General features: G+C 53.1%; 1 long non-coding RNA gene across 1 annotated transcript; it reads left to right on the top strand.

Moving 5' to 3' along the window:
* The first annotated feature begins 831 nt into the window (after positions 1–831).
* On the top strand, positions 832–5,200 carry LOC135977896 (uncharacterized). Its single transcript, XR_010595333.1, has 3 exons — positions 832–1,201; positions 1,952–2,061; positions 4,883–5,200. It is a non-coding gene; the product is annotated as an uncharacterized LOC135977896 (long non-coding RNA).
* The last annotated feature ends 13,008 nt before the right edge of the window (positions 5,201–18,208 follow it).

Raw genomic sequence — 18,208 nt, 5'->3', positions numbered from 1 at the left:
ATCGGTCCTTAGATCAATGTCAAAACTTTCATTGACTTCAGCGGGTGTGTGACTGGGCCCTCAGAGAGAAATGCACTTTGCTTTCGTTCGAAGAGAAGAATTCCACGTGTATTTTGAGTCTGCACAAAGCAGACGCAGCCTGTATCTGTAAGAGTGAGATGATTCAGCCAGAATGAAGATTATCCTTTAGGGATCACTTGTATACACCCTTTCCCCCTGTTATTTTTAACCTCTCTTGTTTTTCCTGCAGCTCATGGACTCCTGGATGCAGTCCAGGAAAGATTGCTTGCGGGAGAGGGCTGTATGGAGCAGCATACTGCTCCTAAACTTCGTGGCCACAGAAGTCAAACTGGATGTGAGTAACTCTTGACTTCTAGTGACCTGATTGCAAACTAGACCTACAGGGCACTCTTCCACGCCAGAGAAACTTCCTGCTTAGAAGTATGTTGATGGGCCCCACAATGCAATGCTCCCTAATAGGCGGAGGAAAAACCGATCTCGTTGCTCGTCCATCATCCTGACTGACATGGGTTGGCGTCTGATACACTTGGAAAATAAATCCAGTGCCCTGGAGGAATAGGCCACCTCTTTCCAATGCAGGAAAGGCAGCTAACAAGGGGCACAGGAAGAACGGGTTTTTCTATGGTTGGATCTAACGAATTTCAGAGAAAAGAGATTTCAAAATCCTAGAGACTGAAGACATTTCATCCCCAGCTGGTTCCCTGTTTGCCTCCATTCCTCATCCTAGTACCATGGGATACTTTCCTCTTGTGGAGCTGCAGGAAGAGGCCTCTCCATTCCAGCCCACTTCAGCCGTTACAGATCATTATGATCCTGATCTTGCTCCCACTGACGTCTGTGGCAAAACTCCAGTGGACGTCTGTGGTGCGGGATCGAGCCCTATATTCTTCTTCTGGCTCCCAAGCCTCTTCTGAAGAGGGAGAGCTGAGGATCACGCCCCATTATAGAAAGGGACTGTGTGGATATAGACTCCTTGCCTAGGAGACACAGCCCGCTTTACCTGCAGTGGTAATGGATTCCTCCTCTCCTCTTTTGTACAATTAGGAAGCGTCTCCATTCACCAGGCTCGGACACCTGGTTGCAGTGCTGGGGATCCGCTGTGGGGATCCCGTCAAGGCGATCGGCTCAAAGGCAGCAGAGGCTGTTCATTACCTCGTCTCTATTGCGTGGCGCCAAAAGAGTAAGAGAAGCACTGATGAGCATCTGAATCCCCCTCCTGGGAGCTAAATGCTAGAGACTTTCCTCAGGCAAAGCTCCCGTTCAGGATAGTGCCTGAGGAAGAAGTAGAGCATCTGGCTCGGTATTTGTTCCTTTGAACAGAGTGCTGGTTTTTTTGTGGCTCTAGAAACAAGCGTCTGATAGTCATCCCGTAATTCTAGCCCTGACTTTCAAAGAAAGGAAAGGGGAGGGGGGGAATACAGAGAAAGGCAACACACGTTACCGCAAACTGAGACTGGTAGAGCTCATTCCGTCAGTGTGAATGGGAAGGGTAAGTGGGACACAATGATAGGGGATTAAACGCCATCAGACCAATTAGATCAGTTCGAGATGCCTGTACCCCGAACGCCCCAGAACTTTGATGGCTGTTGGAAATCTGGATCCAAATCTGGGGCTCGATTCATGACTGTGTTAATCCACTTCTATGCCACTGAAGTGGTTTGGCTAGATTCCAGTCACCACTTGATAGAGCCACTTTACTCTGGGGGTCAAGGCCCTGATCCAGCACAACATTTACGCACATCTGTAACTTTCATCAGGCGAGTAGTCCCACGGAAGTCCCTGGGATTATTCATCTGCTTAGAATAATGTACGTGCTTAAATGCTTTCCTGGATTAGGGCCAAACAAAGGGCTTTGTCCACTAAAGAAAGATGAGAGCAGAAGCCAGGAAGCAGAATGGAAAGTTAAGAGTGTTATTAACATGTATTTCAGTTGCACAGTTGGACAGAAAGAATGTGGAATGGACTGAACAGAGGAACAAGGAATTTCTGGCTGCTTGGAGCCCCACTGTGGTTTGCAACAGCCCCTCCAAGATCGCAGAGGTAATCACATCCTGGCACTAATGACCATTCTACATTGGTGTCAGTACAATACGGTATCGCACAGCTCCAAACTACTTCCTGTCCCTGGATCGCCCATCTCTATTGTGTATGGCTTACCCAAGAATTACAGCTCCTGCCCTTCCTCATGGCTAGAAATGACATGCTCAGAAAGAAACAAGATGGGTGAGGTCCAATTTTTTTATTGGATCAACTTCTGTGGGTGAAAGAGACAAACTTTGGAGCCATACAGAGCTCTTCTTCAGACAGAGACAGAAGAGCTCTGTGTAGCTCAAAGCTGGTCTCTCTCACTGCCAGAAGTTGGTTCAATAAAAGATATAACCTCACCCACCTTGTGTCTCTAATATCCTGGGACCAACACAGCTACAACAGTGAAGACAACAAATGCTCATAAAGAGTGATCTACTCTCTAGCACGTGGTTCTCAACCTTTCCAGACTATTGTACCTCTTTCAGGAGACACTGATTTCAGTCCCAGGTGGCGGGGTTCGGGCTTCAGCTTGAGCCCCGGGCGGTGGTAAGGTGGCCGGGTGCCTGGTTTTCGACCAGAAAATCTGGTTGAAAAGGGGATCTGATAGTGTCCGGTCAGATCTACTGACGGACACCCAAAGTCCAGTTACTGCGGGTGAGGGAGGTGGGGAGGTGCCAGGTTATCACTCGCACCAGCCCCTACTCAACAGAGGCCGCCACCTACCCACATCATGCGGCTGCAGCTCCCAGCAGGCAAATTGCTCCTGACCTGGGCGGGGAAGAGGGGAAGAGCAGTGAGCAACAGTGGAAGGGGAGAAGAGGACCAAATGGGGGGCAGGGCCTCGGGGGGAAGAGGCAGGGCAGAAGCGGTCCAGCACTCCTGCATGAGTGTCCGGTTTTTAAATATTACAAAGTTGGCAAACCTACCAGTGGGCTTGGCTTGGGCTTCAGCTTCTGCATGTATCTTAGATTTGCGGGGGCCCTGCTTGCCACCCCCAATGGCGACCCTAAACTTGTGACCCCCCTAAACCCATCCCATGACCCCCCTGGGGGTTGCCACCCCCAGATTGAGAAACACTGATATAGTAGATAGAGCAGTATAAACAAGTCATTGTCTGTATGAAATGTTAGTTTGCACTGACTTTGCTAGTGCTTTTTATGTAGCCTGTTGTAAAACTAAGCAAATATCTAGATGAGTTGATGTACCCCCTGTACCCCCAGGGACGGCAAGTTATATGGGCCCATGGTGCCCGGGCTTGAGAAAATTCAGGGCCCAGGGGACCCGGCTCCACCAATGTTCGGGGCCGGGTCTCTCTCCCGGCCCCGCCTGCCGCCCCCACGCACCTCCCCCAGCCCCGGCTGCCAGCCCCGCGCGCCTCCCCCAAGAGCCCCTGCCTTCCCTGGGCAGCGGGCGGCTGCCCCCTGCAGCTCCGCACTGTGCTCCCTCGCCAGCCGCTGCTGCAGCCGGCTACAAGGAAGCGGCGCCGAGGGCAGGCTGAGGCAGCTGCTGCGCCTGCGGAGGGAGCAGGGGAGGAGCGCATGGCAGCCCTCCCCCCGCCCCCCGGCAGGAGACTCCGAGTCGACTCGGGGGAGGGGAGGGGGAGGCTTATCCTGGCTGGACCTCCTGAGCAGCAGCCTGGGGGGGCTTGGATGAGTGTCGTGTTGGGGGTCGGAGAGGAGGCCCCCCCTTCCTCTCCCACAGAGCTCGCTGCCGCCAGCAGGGAGAGGGCTGGGGGGAGTCCTCCTCTCTGGCCCCCTGCCCCAGCCCAGGGTCAGCCTGCCTGCTGCACCCCAAACTGCTCATCCTTGGACCAGCTGCACGCCCCCTCCCACACCCAAACCCTCTATCCCAGCTCAGAGCCTGCACCCAGCACCCAAACTCCATCTCAGAGCCTGCACCCCTCCTGCACCCAAACGTCCTCCCAGAACCTGCACCCCAAACCCCCTCCCTCACCCAGACTCCCTCCCAGAGCCTTAGGCAGGTGTAGGGGGAGGTGGGACTTGGACCCATTCTGGGCAATGCCAAAAATTATACAAACCTGCCACCCCTGTGTGTACCACTGCTCTAACAGATGGGTTCCCAACCTGGGGGGCACAGCCACCCTGCCCTTTCCTTATTGCCAAATGGGACAGGGTCTTGGCTAGTTTGGAAGGGGATTCTGGGAGGGTCCTAGTATAGGAAAGGGAGTGTCCATATGGGGAAGGTTGAACGCCTACTGCTCTAGTACTTTGGGTTGTTAGAAGCTGTCACAACGAGGTCTATACTATATAGGCTTGATCCAAAACCTATTGAAGCCAATGGAAGTCTTTCCATTGATTTCAATGGTCTTTGGGTCAGGCTGCAAGCCAGGAAGTATGGTGATGGTGTCGTAATCAGGACTTGGGTGCTGTATTTATGCTGGGATGTGTTGTAGGAGGGTATCACATACAGTCACAGTCAAAGACCGAGTACTGTAACAGTCATTACTAATATTACTACATGGATCCCGCAACTGCTGATCTTTTAATGGTGACCCTTGCACCTCGGATGCCTGAGAAGTAGGTGTCTGACACCACTAAATGCACATCCTGACGTGCACGGCATCACTCCTCGGTTGGCCACTGTAATGGTTTAACTAGTCCTCTTGCCTCACTGTGAGTGATATGGTTTCGCAGCAGAAGCCTCAGCAGCCACTGGGGCCCTGTAATAGAAAGGAGTAAAACAGAGCCCCTGAGAAGCTGGAGAGGACCTGCAACCGCCAGACAGGGCTTTCTCTGGGCTCCAGTAGTTATCAGCCCCCCGTGGAATCAGGACGAGGCCTTTTGTAAATTACACTTTTCCCTGTATGCTTCAGCTCTTTGGAGTCTATTTCAACCCAAGAGAGAGGACAGATTTCATTCTGACTGTTATGGATGGCCTAACGAATCACTGCAACAATAACTGCCAGCCAACTGCAGAGGGATTGCTGTCTGCCATGGTGAACAGCGGTGGGACTAAGGTGGAGAAGGTATGGGGCGCTGCTGCTGAGATGGACGGAAACTAGAATTCCCAGTGCTGGGAACAGTCATACGTTCAGAGAGTTTAAGGCCAGAAGGAACCATCAGATCTTCTAGTCTGATTCCTGTATATTGGAAAACATAATCCCAACTATACATACAAACGGAGGGGGTCTAAATCAGCTGTTACCACTCAAGGGTGGAGTCATCATGGTCAATTCTCTGAAAACATCCACTCAGTGTGCAATGGCAGTCAAAAAGGCTACCAAAATGTTAGGAAGCATTAGGAAAGGGATAGATAATAAGACAGAAAATATCATATTGCCTCTGTATAAATCCATGGGATGCCGACACCTATAAATTCATGAATGGTGTGGAGAAAGTAAATAGGGAAGTTTTATTTATCCTTTCACACACAGACACAGACACAGACACACACACACACAAACCTGGGTTAATACAAACCTAAGGAAATATTTCTTCCCACAACACAACTCGTAAGTCATTGCCAGGGGTTGTCATGAAGGCCAAAAGTATAACCAGGTTCAAAAAAGAATTAGAGAAGTTCCTGGAGGACAGGTCCATCAATGGCTATTAGCCAAGGTGGTCAGGGGTGCAACACCTTGCACAGGGTGTCCCTACGCCTTCTGATTGAAACTGGGACTGGGTGACAGGGGATGGATCACTCGATAAATTGCCCTGTTCTGTTCATTTCTTCTGAAGCATCTGGCACCAGCAGAAGACAGGATACTGGGCTAGATGGACAATTGGTCTGACCCAGTATGGCCATTCTTATGTTACCCCTGTATTGTGTCTAGATAGGACTCATCTCCTTTGAGCCATTGATATGTGGTCTTTGCAACAATGCACCTCGTAAGGCTCTGAAATGAGCCCTGCCAATAATATAGGAAATTGTGACTTTTAGGCAAAACCTAGAGGCTAACTCTGATTCTCCAGGGATGCTGAGGTTCCCTCTTGCCCCAGCTGCAGGATGGGATGAGAGTCTTGTCCCGTCTCATCTGGTTCCCTCTCTCTCAGGCAGCAGACCTTGTGGCTGGGGTTTGCAGCCGGTTGGATTCAGTCCAGCAGCCCAGCTCCAGGACCCTGATGAAGAAGTTAGTGGCCCTGCTGGCTGGCGAGGCGGAGCATCTGGACACAGTGATCTCATGCCTTCTGGACTACTCCTTCCCTACAGACAGGTACGAAATGCCTACACTCTTCAGGCCTCGCGTGATCCTATGAGGCCCTATATGAGAACCTCACCACTGAGCACATTGTTTGGTCTTACTAAGGCAAAGTATAAAGCACTGACTGTTGAGGACTGAATCTCCCCCCTCTACATGGGGCAAATTACCTGCCCTCTCCTCCTGATGGCTCTTCTCTTTTCATCCACAAACCACAGCGAGCGAAATCCACCTGTCAGAGATTCCTCTTCCCCATTCCCTGAATGTGTCTCCCCATGTGCAAGGCAGGAGCTCTCATTCCCAGTCCCCCTCTCCCGGCCCCTGGGCCTTGTTAGAGATCTGCCTTTGGGAGGGGTTCTCAAAAGCACAGTCCCCCGCACCTACAGTCAGTGCTCATGGGTCCTGGAGCAGGGGGTGGATTTAAGTCTGTGTTCTTGAGTTCACTATCCCTTTGCTACTCCGGCTGGCAAGCGCAGAGCTCATTCCACCGTTCTTCTTCATCTGAACGTACAGATAGTGAGCCTAGGTGGAACGTTTGCTGTCTGAAGCACATTTGTGTTTGGGCAGGAAAAGTTGAACAACAGTGATTACGCAAAGCGTGGTTTTATGATGGATGATCCCAAGCGGTGAGTTCCAGAAACAATCCATATCAGCAGGGCCGGCTCCAGGCACCAGCAAAACAAGCAGGTGCTTGGGGCGGCACATTTCTAGGGGCGGCATTCTGGAACCGGCCATCATAGGTGCTGACTCCGGGGCATGGGGAAAAAGTGCCCCCACCACTCCAGCTCGCCACCCCAGCTCGCCTCCACCTGCTTCCCTGAGCGCGCCGCCGCCGCTCCGCTTCTCCCCCCTCCCTCCCAGGCTTGCTGCACGAGAAACAGCTGTTTCGCGCAGCAAGTCTGGGAGGGAGGAGAAGCCGAGCAGCAGGGCGCTCGGGGGAGGCGGCGGTGGTGGAGCGGAGGTGAGCTGGAGCGGGGAGCGGTTCCTCTACCCCCCATGACTTCCTGCGCCCCCCCCCACCCTAGCTTACCTCCGCTCCGCCTGCTCCCCTGAATGCGCCGCCGCTCTGCTTCTCCCCCCTCCCTCCCAGGCTTGCTGCACGCTCGGGGGAGGTGGCGGTGGTGGAGCGGAGGTGAGCTGGAGCGGGGAGCGGTTCCTCTACCCCCCGTTACTTCCTGCGCCCCCGCCACCCTAGCTCACCTCCGCTCCGCCTGCTACCTTGAATGGACCGCCGCTCCGCTTTTCCCCCCTCCCTCCCAGGCTTGCCACGCGCGAAATAGCTGTTTTGCGCAGGAAGGCTGGGAGGGAGGGAGGGAGGAGAAGCTGAGCGGGGGGCGCTCAGGGGAGGCAGAGGTGAGCTGGAGCGGGGAGTGGTTCCTCTACCCCCTGTTACTTCCTGCACCCCCCGACCCTAGCTCACCTCCGCTCCGCCTGCTCCCCTGAACACGCCGCTGCTCCGCTTCTCCCCGCTCCTTCGCCTGAGAGGGAGGGGGGAGAAGCAGAGTGGCAGCGCACCCGGGGGTGCAGGCAGAGCGGAGGTGAGCTAGGGCGGGAGGTCACGGGGGCCCCCAGGAAGCAATGGGAGGGAAATGTGGCACGCTCGGGGGAGGAGGCAGGGCTGGGGATTTGGGGAAGGGGTTTGGAAGGGGTGGAGTTGGGACGGGGCCGGGGGAGGGGGGCACAAAAAAAAAGTGGGGGCGGCCAAAAATTTTTTTGCTTGGGGCGGCAGAAATCCTAGAGCCAGCCCTGCATATCAGAGGACTCCAATGAAACCCTCCCTCACACAGTTGTTGGCTGAGCGCTGCGTAGATCTGAGCCACGCTGCTGCACGCCCGCTCCCTTTTTTTTTTAAAGGGAATTTAATGCTGGTGAAAGGTGCCCCATTGACACCCTTGGACAATGAAGACCTCAGCTGCAGCCCAGGAAGTGACGATGAAGCTTCCTCCACACTGCCCCTAACAACACTCTGAGCTCATAGCTGGAGGGGCTGCCGACTAGGCAAGAAAGGCTCATTCAGCCTCCATGTCCCGTTCAATCCCTGAACCTACCAACAAGGGCCAAGTATGGTGGTTGACTCTGTAATGTGGACAGCGTGCACTGGGCACTGGTCTGAGACCCTTAGTTCATTTTATATAGGACATCTGCTGCCAGAGAAGCTGCATTAGCCATTAGCCATCAGCCTCTCGGTATTAGCCATCAGCCAGTAACAGGTCGTGACCAACTGAGGCCAGATTCACACTGGCAGCCTTGAGCTGAAATGCTCCATATCCTGTGCCAGTGATTCTCAATCTGAGGTCCATGGAGTCCTTGTTCATGCTCCACATTGAATTGCACAAGCTCTGGGGACTGGACTGCTGGGCAGGGCGTTGGCTCCACAGGAGGATTTCTCTTACAAAGAGGTTACATTGGTGAAGAGGTTTAGTAGCTTTTCTCCTAAGCCATCCAGTCCCTCACGTTGCCATATTTCTGAATTTCTAGCAATTCGGCCGAGCTGTGGCAGTTCCTATCTGCTGACCCGGCCCTCGGAGGACAGGTGATGGAGAACCTGGTTGTGAAGCTGCAGAGTCACCACAGCTCTGAGCACCAAGCCTCTCACACGTCTGCTGCCGTAAGTCCCTGTTCGAACATCCATAGCCCCATACAGTTAAATCTATCCTATGTCTCGGTCACAGGGCACACTCACCGCCAACGCGCCTCCTCATGCCAGGACATGATGTTGCAGGGCTTATTCCACACTGGTGTCCCCTTGTCCAGCCTCCTGGTTCTGCAACACTCTGCAGGTTCCATGGTCTGGCCCTCTAGCCACGTCACCTCTTCCAGGGTTAACAGAAAAGTCCAATATGGGAAAACCCAACATGTAGTGGCCTCTGTGCCAGGCCCTCAGCCCCCATCTGAGCCTCATCATTCTTGGTCTCTTAGTCCTGAGGTCGGTACTTTGCCTCTTGCTGGGGAACCCAGACCTGACCTCTGCTCTGGGTTCCAGCCCACGGACCCCATGATAGGCTGCTAAGGACTGTTCCTTCAATCCCTCACCATTTCCCTGAGCTGCTCCTCCCTTTTCCCTGCTTGTTAGCAACTCCCATGGGTCTGCAGCTTCTGCTTTTCCCGCCCTGGATTTGTGGCTTCTTGTGGCTTCTTCCCACCCAACTTCTGAGGAGCTTCCTCCAAGCTGTTCCCAGCCTCCCTGGTAGCAGCTGGGCTGTGTTTCAAACAGTCCTTCTGGTTTCCCTCCATAAGACAGGATTCCCCACCCCCTAGCCTTCCTCCTGGAGGTGGCATTTACTTCAGGCAGTCCCTCCACCTCTCCTGCAGGCAGGACTCCCTCAGTCTCCTCCTTTATGCTGGGTTGTAAGTTAGCCAACTGTGGGGCCTTAGCCAGATTCTCCTGGTGGCCCTTTTTCCCCAGTCAGTCCTCAGGCTCAGAGGGTTCAGGCATAGGTGCTGGTACTGGGGGAACGGGGGTGCTGTAGCACCCCCTGGCTTGAAGCAGTTTCCATCATATACAGGGTTTACAGTTTGGTTCAATGGCTCTCAGCACCCCCACTACACAACGTGTTCCAGCACCCCTGGGTTCAGCCTTCTCCTGCTGGTGTTTTCTCTGCTAGGAAGTCCTGAGAACTGATGCAGGAGGGAGTAGGATTTCCAAGTAAGCTTGTGTCTGTCTTGTTCCCTCTTCAGGCCACATGCGCCCTCTATGAGATGATCTCGGTGAGCAAGTCCAGAGATGTCACAAACCGCCTCTATCCTCAGCTGCTAATGGCTCTTCTGGTCGAAATCCATTTCAGCCTGGGACAGAGCATACCAGGGGATAAAGTCTCTGGAAGGGAAAGCAGCTGGCAGAGCCTCCACACCAGGTACTGCGCCTACTGGAAAGTCAACGGTCTAATTACATGGACAGTCAAAGAGAAGTCATAGTTCTCTTCTCCAGCTCTCATGTGGCCCCTGCAGGTTTTCCATAACTCTCTAATTCTGAGGGAGTTAGCAGGCAGGGCTTAGGTTGCAAGGGTGTCTCTCAGTGGTAAATGACATACCGACCAATGCACTGCAGAGGAAGTGGAAAGACTATCCCAGCAGCTATGGGGAGAAATTAGTGGGAGCCAATTTGCCAGTGTGTCAAAGGAATGTGGGTCTGACACTAAAGGGCTGAAGTTCTCCTGTTCTGTGACATTGACATGCCCTAGTGCTGATGTGCAATTGTCTGTAGGATTTGCTCAGAACTCTTTCTCTTTCTTCATATTATTAAATTGTATTCCTATAGTGCCTAGGAACCCCAGTCACGAAACTGTGCCTTCCTAAGCTCTATTTAAACCATTGGTGTGTCTTTCCACACACAAGTGAATCCGTCACTCCCTGACAGACCTACCATGAGGGGGCCCCTGGCACTCAGTCACGCTGGTGTGTTGTTTGAATCTAGCTCTGCAGTGGAGGCTATAAAGATGCTGCTTCTCTGTGTTGGCTGCCGTTCCGAGCTGACTGTTATGGAGAAGGAGCAAGGCTGGATCCTCCTACAAAGCCCCCAAGATCACCTCCGTGGGGTGAGCCTGCTGGCCAGGTAATACACAAGCATTTTCCATGCAGTCAGTCCTGCTAGTGGGGGCAATTCCAGAATAAAACAGTCCTCATTTCTGGGCTGCCATGTGGCCCCAAGCTGACCCCTCACCCCCTTGTTGCAGAATGTGCTTCTTCCCTTACTAACAAAGGTATTTCTGCTTTGTGTCACAGAGCCATGGTGCACTATGCTTGCCCTGAGACCACAAGGATGCTGCTGGACCTAGTGATCCCGCTCCTCGACAGAGGTGATAAGAAACACAGGCTGACCATGATGGCCTTCTTTGTAGAAGTAAGTTTCATTACTGATGAGAGCAATTGTATCTTGTGTCCTAGATTAGTGAGCAACTCCTTAAATCAAGCCTTTGAGACTCATTATTGCGCTACATAAACGATGAGCTTTATTGGTCATGTCCACATTGCCAGGTGTCCATGCAGCACTGACTAGGCTCCCCCAGTCCTGTCCCAGCACGCTCAGTGTAAAATCTGAGATGGATCCTTTAGGGGATCATTGGTTGCTCCAAAGTTGTAATCAGGAGCCTGATGGGAATATCCAAGAAACAAAGATTTTGTAGAACAACATCAGCCTGGACTCTCCCGAAGGGCAGCTGGGTCTCCTGTCGGCATCAGCCTTTCTGCAGGTCCATGAAAGGTTCCTCCTTGCGAAGTCACTAAGGAAAAGCAAAGAGGGGCATTTTGAGTGGGTATGGAGGAGAGAGGATCATGGTAAAAGCTCCCCCAGATGCAGGATCATTAGCTCTGAATGTGGTGAGCAATCTTTAACCTTCTCTATTGGATGGGTTAGTTAGAGGCACATCACCAGGAATGAGGTGGCTCTATAGTCCATCGCTAGGTTGTCCTCCCCATTTCCACAGTTTCTGTCTGGCTAGTTCCTATTGACAGTTTTCAGGGATTGTCTCCTCATCTAACTCATTAAGGGATGGGGTTTAATTCTCTCCTCACCAGGAGTCCAATCCTGGGCCCATTGAGATCAATGGCAAAACTTCCACTGACTTCAGTGGGGTCAGGATTTCAACTCAGGGGTTTGATTTCTCAGTCTCAGCTTTCGCGTTATCTCAGAGCGGCTTGTTCTGCTTCACAGGGTCACCACGAGGGGTTCGGCTGCTCTTGGCAAAACCCCAGATGCACAAGAGTCCGCGATACAAATGGTCACTGAACATTTTGTTGCCCTACATGTTCTCCTGGAGGGTAGAGCAGCTCTGCTAACGCCTATGGCTGAGTCTAGTGCTAACGGCCAGTCAAAGCCCCAGGAAGTCAGTGGGAGGACTGGGTGTCACACACAAAGTGGGGCTGATGTATAGCAATGGACGGTACAACATGAAGGTTATGATGCCTCTCCACAGAACCGACACACAAAGTTTTCCGGTAAGCACCTGCTGCTGATTCGCTCTGTGTTGTTTTCAGCTTCTGCGTTACAAAGAGGCCAAGAAGCTCCCGCATCCAGACACTTTGGACTGTCTCGAGGAGTGGACAAAACACCCCAGCCCAGTTTTCCGTTCACTTGGTCTAAGAGGACTCGGCATCCTGGCAACCCAAGCAGGGAAGGTGAGAGCCCAGGCTTGGTTAACTGGAAAACGACGAGGTGGCTGTGACCCAGTGGACTGAGTTCTGGGCAGGCAGTGAGGCACAGTGTTCTGAGCCCACCTCTGCTGCTGACTTGCTGACCCTCTCGGTGCCTCCATTTCCCCAGCAGGAACGGGGATCACAACGGCCCCTCAATGCAGATCTTTCCTCGGAGAGTATTTTAGATGGGATTTTACTGCTTGGATTTCAGGTGGACGTTATCATTCTCCTAGGGCTATCACACGTCCGGGTTTCCCCGGACATGTCCGGCTTTTCACTCTTTAAATAGCCGTCCGGGGGGGGATTTCTAAAAATCTAAAAATGTCCGGGATTTCCCCCCAGTCAGCTATTTATCGACCGAAAAGCGGCTGACAGGGCGGCCGAGCGCCACTCGCATTGGGGCCTCGGCAGCCAAAGCCCCTTCCCAGCTCCCCCCATCCCCTGCAGCCTTAGCACGCCGCCCGGCAGTGCTGGGGGGCGGGGCTGTTTGCCTGTGAGGGAACGTGGCGGCGGGGCTGGCAGCGGCGGCCAGAGCCCCTCCCCCGCTTCCCCCCTCCTCCACAGCCTCAGCACGCCGCTCGGCAGCACTCGGGCGGGGCGCTCCCTGGGGCGTGGAGCCAGACACCTGCTCTAAGCTGAGTGGCATGGTAAGGGGGCCGGGGAGTTGGAGAAGGGGGGCAGTCAGGGGACAGGGAGCGGGGGGGGGTTGGATGGGTCGGGAGTTCGGGGGGCCTGTCAGGGGGCAGGGGTGTGGAGTGGAGAGGGGTTGGGACAGTCAGGGACAGGGAGCAGGGGGGGGTTAGATGGGTCGGAGGTTCTGGGGGGGCTGTCAGGGGGCGGGAAGTGGGAGGGAGTGGCTAGGGGGCGGGGCTACCCCCCACCCAATGGAGTGTCCTCTCTTTGAAAGTTCAGATATGGTAACCCTAATTCTCCCCCATGCAGATTACCCCAGCAGCATTCCTGTTCCTTCTTGGAGAGACCATTCCTGGTGCTGTCACAAAGGAAGACCTTGATTGGTCTAAAGACCTTAGCGAGCACACAAGGCCCTGTCTCATAGCCCCCTCCAGTGGCAAGACCCAACATTGCAGCACTGCCTCAGTTTTCCCCTCCTCGGCTTGACTTCACAAATACCTCATTCAATAACATCCTTATTCAAGTTCATTTATTAAGACAAACAAGCCTTTGAAGGCCAAAGATAAAACCCTCAGAATCAAACCTGACAATGTCCAACAGACTAAAAATCAGAAACAGGATCTTCTGCCATTACCACATCTCCTCTTCTGAGCTCACTCAACAAAGGTTCCACCCTGTCCTTAGTAAACATAAGAAAACTTAACTTTGGCCCCCTTCCTGGGCACCCCTTCTGCAAGCTCTTTGCCCCCAGGCTCTGTGGAGTTCTTTGTTCTCTTGGGGGAGGACTGCTTCCCAAGGCTTCCTCCCTGGAGGCCCTTTTCCCCCATCAGATTCCCCCTGCCTTCCCTCCCAGGGTACTCTAGGAGCCACTCCCCCCTGCTCCTGCTTCCCCTTTCATTCCTGACAGCCCAAAATAGTTGCATCTGATTAATGCATGGGGCTGGCTGGCCCCAAAGTCTCTGGCCCTGAGAGAGGCAGAGCACTCTCTTAAAGAGTGTTTGTGACCCTGCCCCCAAATGATATTTCAATGCCTTGCACTATCAGGTCCAAGTTTCTCAAACTTTGCAGAGGGTTCAGCTCTCCCCTAGGACTCCCCATGGGCCAGGTTTGATTTTTTCCCCAAGTTTCACCATTTGGGGGATTGTCTGCATGGGAAAAGAAGGTGGCTAGAAGTTTTCGTTTGTTTGTTTGTAAGTGGAAAAATTGTCCTACAGCTCAGAGACGCAATCTCCCCAGGAAAAAATCACAATTGACTGGGGAGACAGCATGGAACATTTCCATCCAAAAAGGGAATGTTTTTAGGAGCGTATCAAAAGGAGCAACTAGAATGGAAACTGTGTACCAGCCTTAACTATGGAGATTGCTGCCAGCATCTGCTGTAATAATAATGAATAGCACGTAGAAAAGAGAGAAAAGCCCCGAAGCAAACCACAGCTTTGCCCACCCTACACCAGAACGACCCGGGACAGGGTTAGGATTCACTGATTGCCTCGTCAGGCATCCCCATCGATTCTAAAGCACCACGCCTCTGACTGTGGAGACGGAGCTTCTCTCTGACTTGGTGCCACGGGGTAGAATAAACACAGCCCTGGCACTGTGGCTTGTACTCACTGGAGGGCTGGGAGATCTGATGAGCCCCCCCATGTGTGTGTGTGTGTAGGTGGAACAAGTCAAGGCCCTGCTGCCTGCCATCCTTTGGGGCTCGGATGAGATGGATGATGGGAGTATTCTGGAGGCCATCTCAGCTGTTCAGAACCTTCTGCAGAGCCTGGATGGGAGTGAGCGCACCAGCGTGGCCAGGAAGCTAATCCCCTTACTCGATGCTGTAAGTCAGGAGCTCTTGACCTGCCCATCCCCAGCCAGGCAGTGTTGTGACTCTGGAGTCGTAGTGGTGGCATATCTGACCTGATCAGTTCCGAGCCATTGCCTGGGCCTCAGGCATTGGTGACACCTTGGTCTCTCGTGTTCTCTGTGTGTGGCATGCAACCGTTTGGTCTCCTGAGGACTGATATGTTTTAATCTAACTCAAGTTAACATGCTCAATGTAGTGGTCATGGGGTGAAATGTAATGTCCCGTGCTTTGGAGTCTAGATGAATGAATGGCCCTTAAATGCTATGAAACTATGAAAGTGTTGAACCCATTAAAGAAACCCTCCAAAGAGCCCTTCACTGTGGATGGAGTCAGCACTTACAGGAGGCCTCTAGGGAAATTTAGGAACCACTGTCCTAACCTGTGTTGTCTGCCCCTCCACCCAAACCTTTCTGCAAATGGGTGCCCTCTTGGTGGGCAGACCATGGAGTTATTAGTCAGACTGGCCCCTATCTGTGGTTTGCATTGTGCTGAGCTCACCCTGTAAGGAGAGTGTGAAGCTCCCTCAGTGATATCCCCTCATGGTTGTGTGTCCATCACAGGTGAGACCCCAGGTGCGCTCTGCTGCCATCATGCTCTTTACGAAGTTGCTTAACACAGTGACGAGGAGGCAGAAGCCCCTGCTGCAGGAGGAAGTGACCCGCAGCCTGGTCCCACTGCTCCTTCACTTACAGGACGAGGACCCTGACGTGGGCAAGGTGAGTCCCGCTGCCATGTGCTCCCTGGTGCAGCAGGCCCTGACTGCTCCAGCTCTTCTGCTAGGTCTGTCTCCAGAGCCGCCTCCCAAAAGTGAAAAATCTCAGCCCTACCCGCTTACCCAAGCAAGTTCCCTGGCCTTCAATGGACACACAAGTGGAGATGTTTTATGTCTCTCAGCAGCCACTTCCTAAGTCACTGAACTGCAGCCACCATGAAGATCAAACTCCAGGAGCCTCCACTAATAGGAACAAAGAGACACCAAGGGTCAGCAGGATACCATGTGACCCCCACATTCCTTTCCCTCATTGATCATTTCAGCTGGCTTTTCACTGCAGAGTGACCACAGATTCCAGCTCTTCTCATGATGCAAACTCTCCTTGTCCCATCTTGTGTTGCAGAGGTGTCAGAAAGCCTTGGCTGGGTGTTTTCAGCTCCTGGGATGGTCTTGTCCTAAGCAGATTAACAGCAAGAAGGCTTGGCACACCCATCCCCAGGTGGTGGACAAGATCTGCCAGCACTCTGTAAGTGAACAATCGGCTTCTCGTGAGTGCTGCTTCTAGATGTGGGACCGGAAACGTGTTCCCTCACTCACTGCTCTGATTGCATGTCTAGTACTAGCATACTGCACTCTGGCTTCCTCTTAGAAGCACCCAGCTCCCCCACTCCTCCCAGTGCCTGTCAGATCTGAACAGCCAGACCTGGCCAGGAGTTCAGTATGGAGGTGAAAGCTCAGAACATAAAGAATCAGTTGATGGCAAAAATGCCTTCTGAATCCTGCAGGAAACCGGATGTCCCCATTTTTCACCTTACCCCAGCCCATTGGCCACTTCTGCACTGTATTTCCTATGCTCTGCACCCTCTCTAATGTCCTCCCCAGATGAAGCCCATACAACCGGGCTTCAGTGTTCTCTAGTGCCAGGCTCCAGCCCTGCAGTGCCAGCAGCTCAGACACCAGCAATGTGTCTGGTGACACTTTGAAATGGTCATTTAATGACTGCCTGGCATGTAGATGGTCGCCCCCAGGATACATGGAGATGGGAGCTGCATTCTTCCCACCCCTCCAAGCCAAGCAGATGAAATCTCTCTTCTTCTCACCCTGTGGCCCCAGCAACAAGAAGCTTCTTTGGTTTCTATTCCTAGGTGCTGAAGCTCAAGAACGTATCTGACATCTTGCTCCAATGTCTGGATCACCTCCAAAGCCCCAGGCTCCAATACGACGGGCAGCAGCCATCTTTATCGGTAACCACTACTTTTCTTAAGCAACTTCTATCTGAGAGGTTGTCCCGTGTTCTGCTTGGAGGGCACTAGCAGCAAGAATTAACCCCCTGGGATCCTAGTGTCTAGATTTCCTGCCCTTGAGGCAGTTGGGCTGGTGATTATATCAAAAGGCCTGGAGCAAATTACAACCCTACCCTCCAGCTCCACCCACTGGAATCCCTGTGGGACTGCAGTCATTGGCAATCAGGCTCTCTGTGTCTTCCAAGACATGAGCCTCTTTGTCTTGGAGCTTGTGGACTTGTCTGATTATCCCAGGGACCACTTGAAAGCTGTTTTGCTTGTTGGAAAGACTGCCATTTTTTAAAAGGTAGCCCCAGCGGAGGTGAAAACTCCTGCAAGATTCATTTCCATTGTACGTTCCAGGTTGCACTGTTCAAAGGTCAGAGCCCGCCATGGTCAGGCAAGAGAAGGAGCTGATACTTCAGTGTAAGTAGTTGCCACATGGCTGTGTTTGCATGTGGAAGGAGAGCTCATGCTCCTTGTGGAATATCAGGGTTGGAAGGGACCTCAGGAGATCATCTAATCCAACCCCCTGCTCAAAGCAGGACCAATCCCCAGATAGTGTTTGTTTGTTTTTTAAACCCCAGTTCCCTAAATGGCCCCTCAAGGATTGAACTCACAACCCTGGGTTTAGCAGGCCAATGCTCGAACCACTGAGTATCCCTCCCACTTGTGAACCAGTCTAGGAAAAAGTGCAACTCCCCCGCCACACTGCTGCATTGAATTCAATTTAGACGTGGCCAGAGGTAGGTGTTGAGAGAGCCTGGACATCAGTCCCAGCTTTGTTTTCTCTGATGTCAGGCGTCACTTCCATCTCCAGGTGCCAGAAGGTTTTACAAGGAGAAAGTAAATGCCAGGCAGGGTGAGAGGCCCTGGCATGTGTCAGGGAGATGGTGCTAAGGAGGTGGATGCCTCAGAATGCAGTGGAAGATGGTGCTGCCAAGGGCAGATGTCACTGAGGACTTAAGGGGTTATCAGATGGCGATGACACTGATAGCCCTGGTGGGTCCAGAGCATCTGGGAGGAGTTAGTTGCTGTGGAAGATCAGGGGCAGCTCCAGGCACCAGCACAGCCAGTGCGTACCTGGAACGACAAGCCACGGGGGGCAGCGTGCCGGTCGCCGTGAGGGCGGCAGTCAGGCAGCCTTCAGCGGCATGCCTGCCGGAGAACCGCCGGTTCCGCAGCTTCGGTGGCAATTCGGCGGCAGGTACGCTGAAGGCGCGGGACCGGCAGATCACCGACAGAAACGCCGCTGAATCCGCGTGACCAGCGGACCGCCCGCAGGCATGCCAGCAAAGGCCGCCTGACTGCCGTGCTTGGGGTGGCAAAAAACATAGAGCCGCCCCTGTGGAAGATACAGAGGCCCATGGTGCAGGGGCTAGGGCATG

The sequence above is a fragment of the Chrysemys picta genome, unplaced genomic scaffold (genome assembly GCF_011386835.1).
Source record: "Chrysemys picta bellii isolate R12L10 unplaced genomic scaffold, ASM1138683v2 scaf70, whole genome shotgun sequence".
Taxonomy (NCBI): domain Eukaryota; kingdom Metazoa; phylum Chordata; order Testudines; family Emydidae; genus Chrysemys; species Chrysemys picta.
This window is presented reverse-complemented; position numbering and strand designations above follow the sequence as displayed.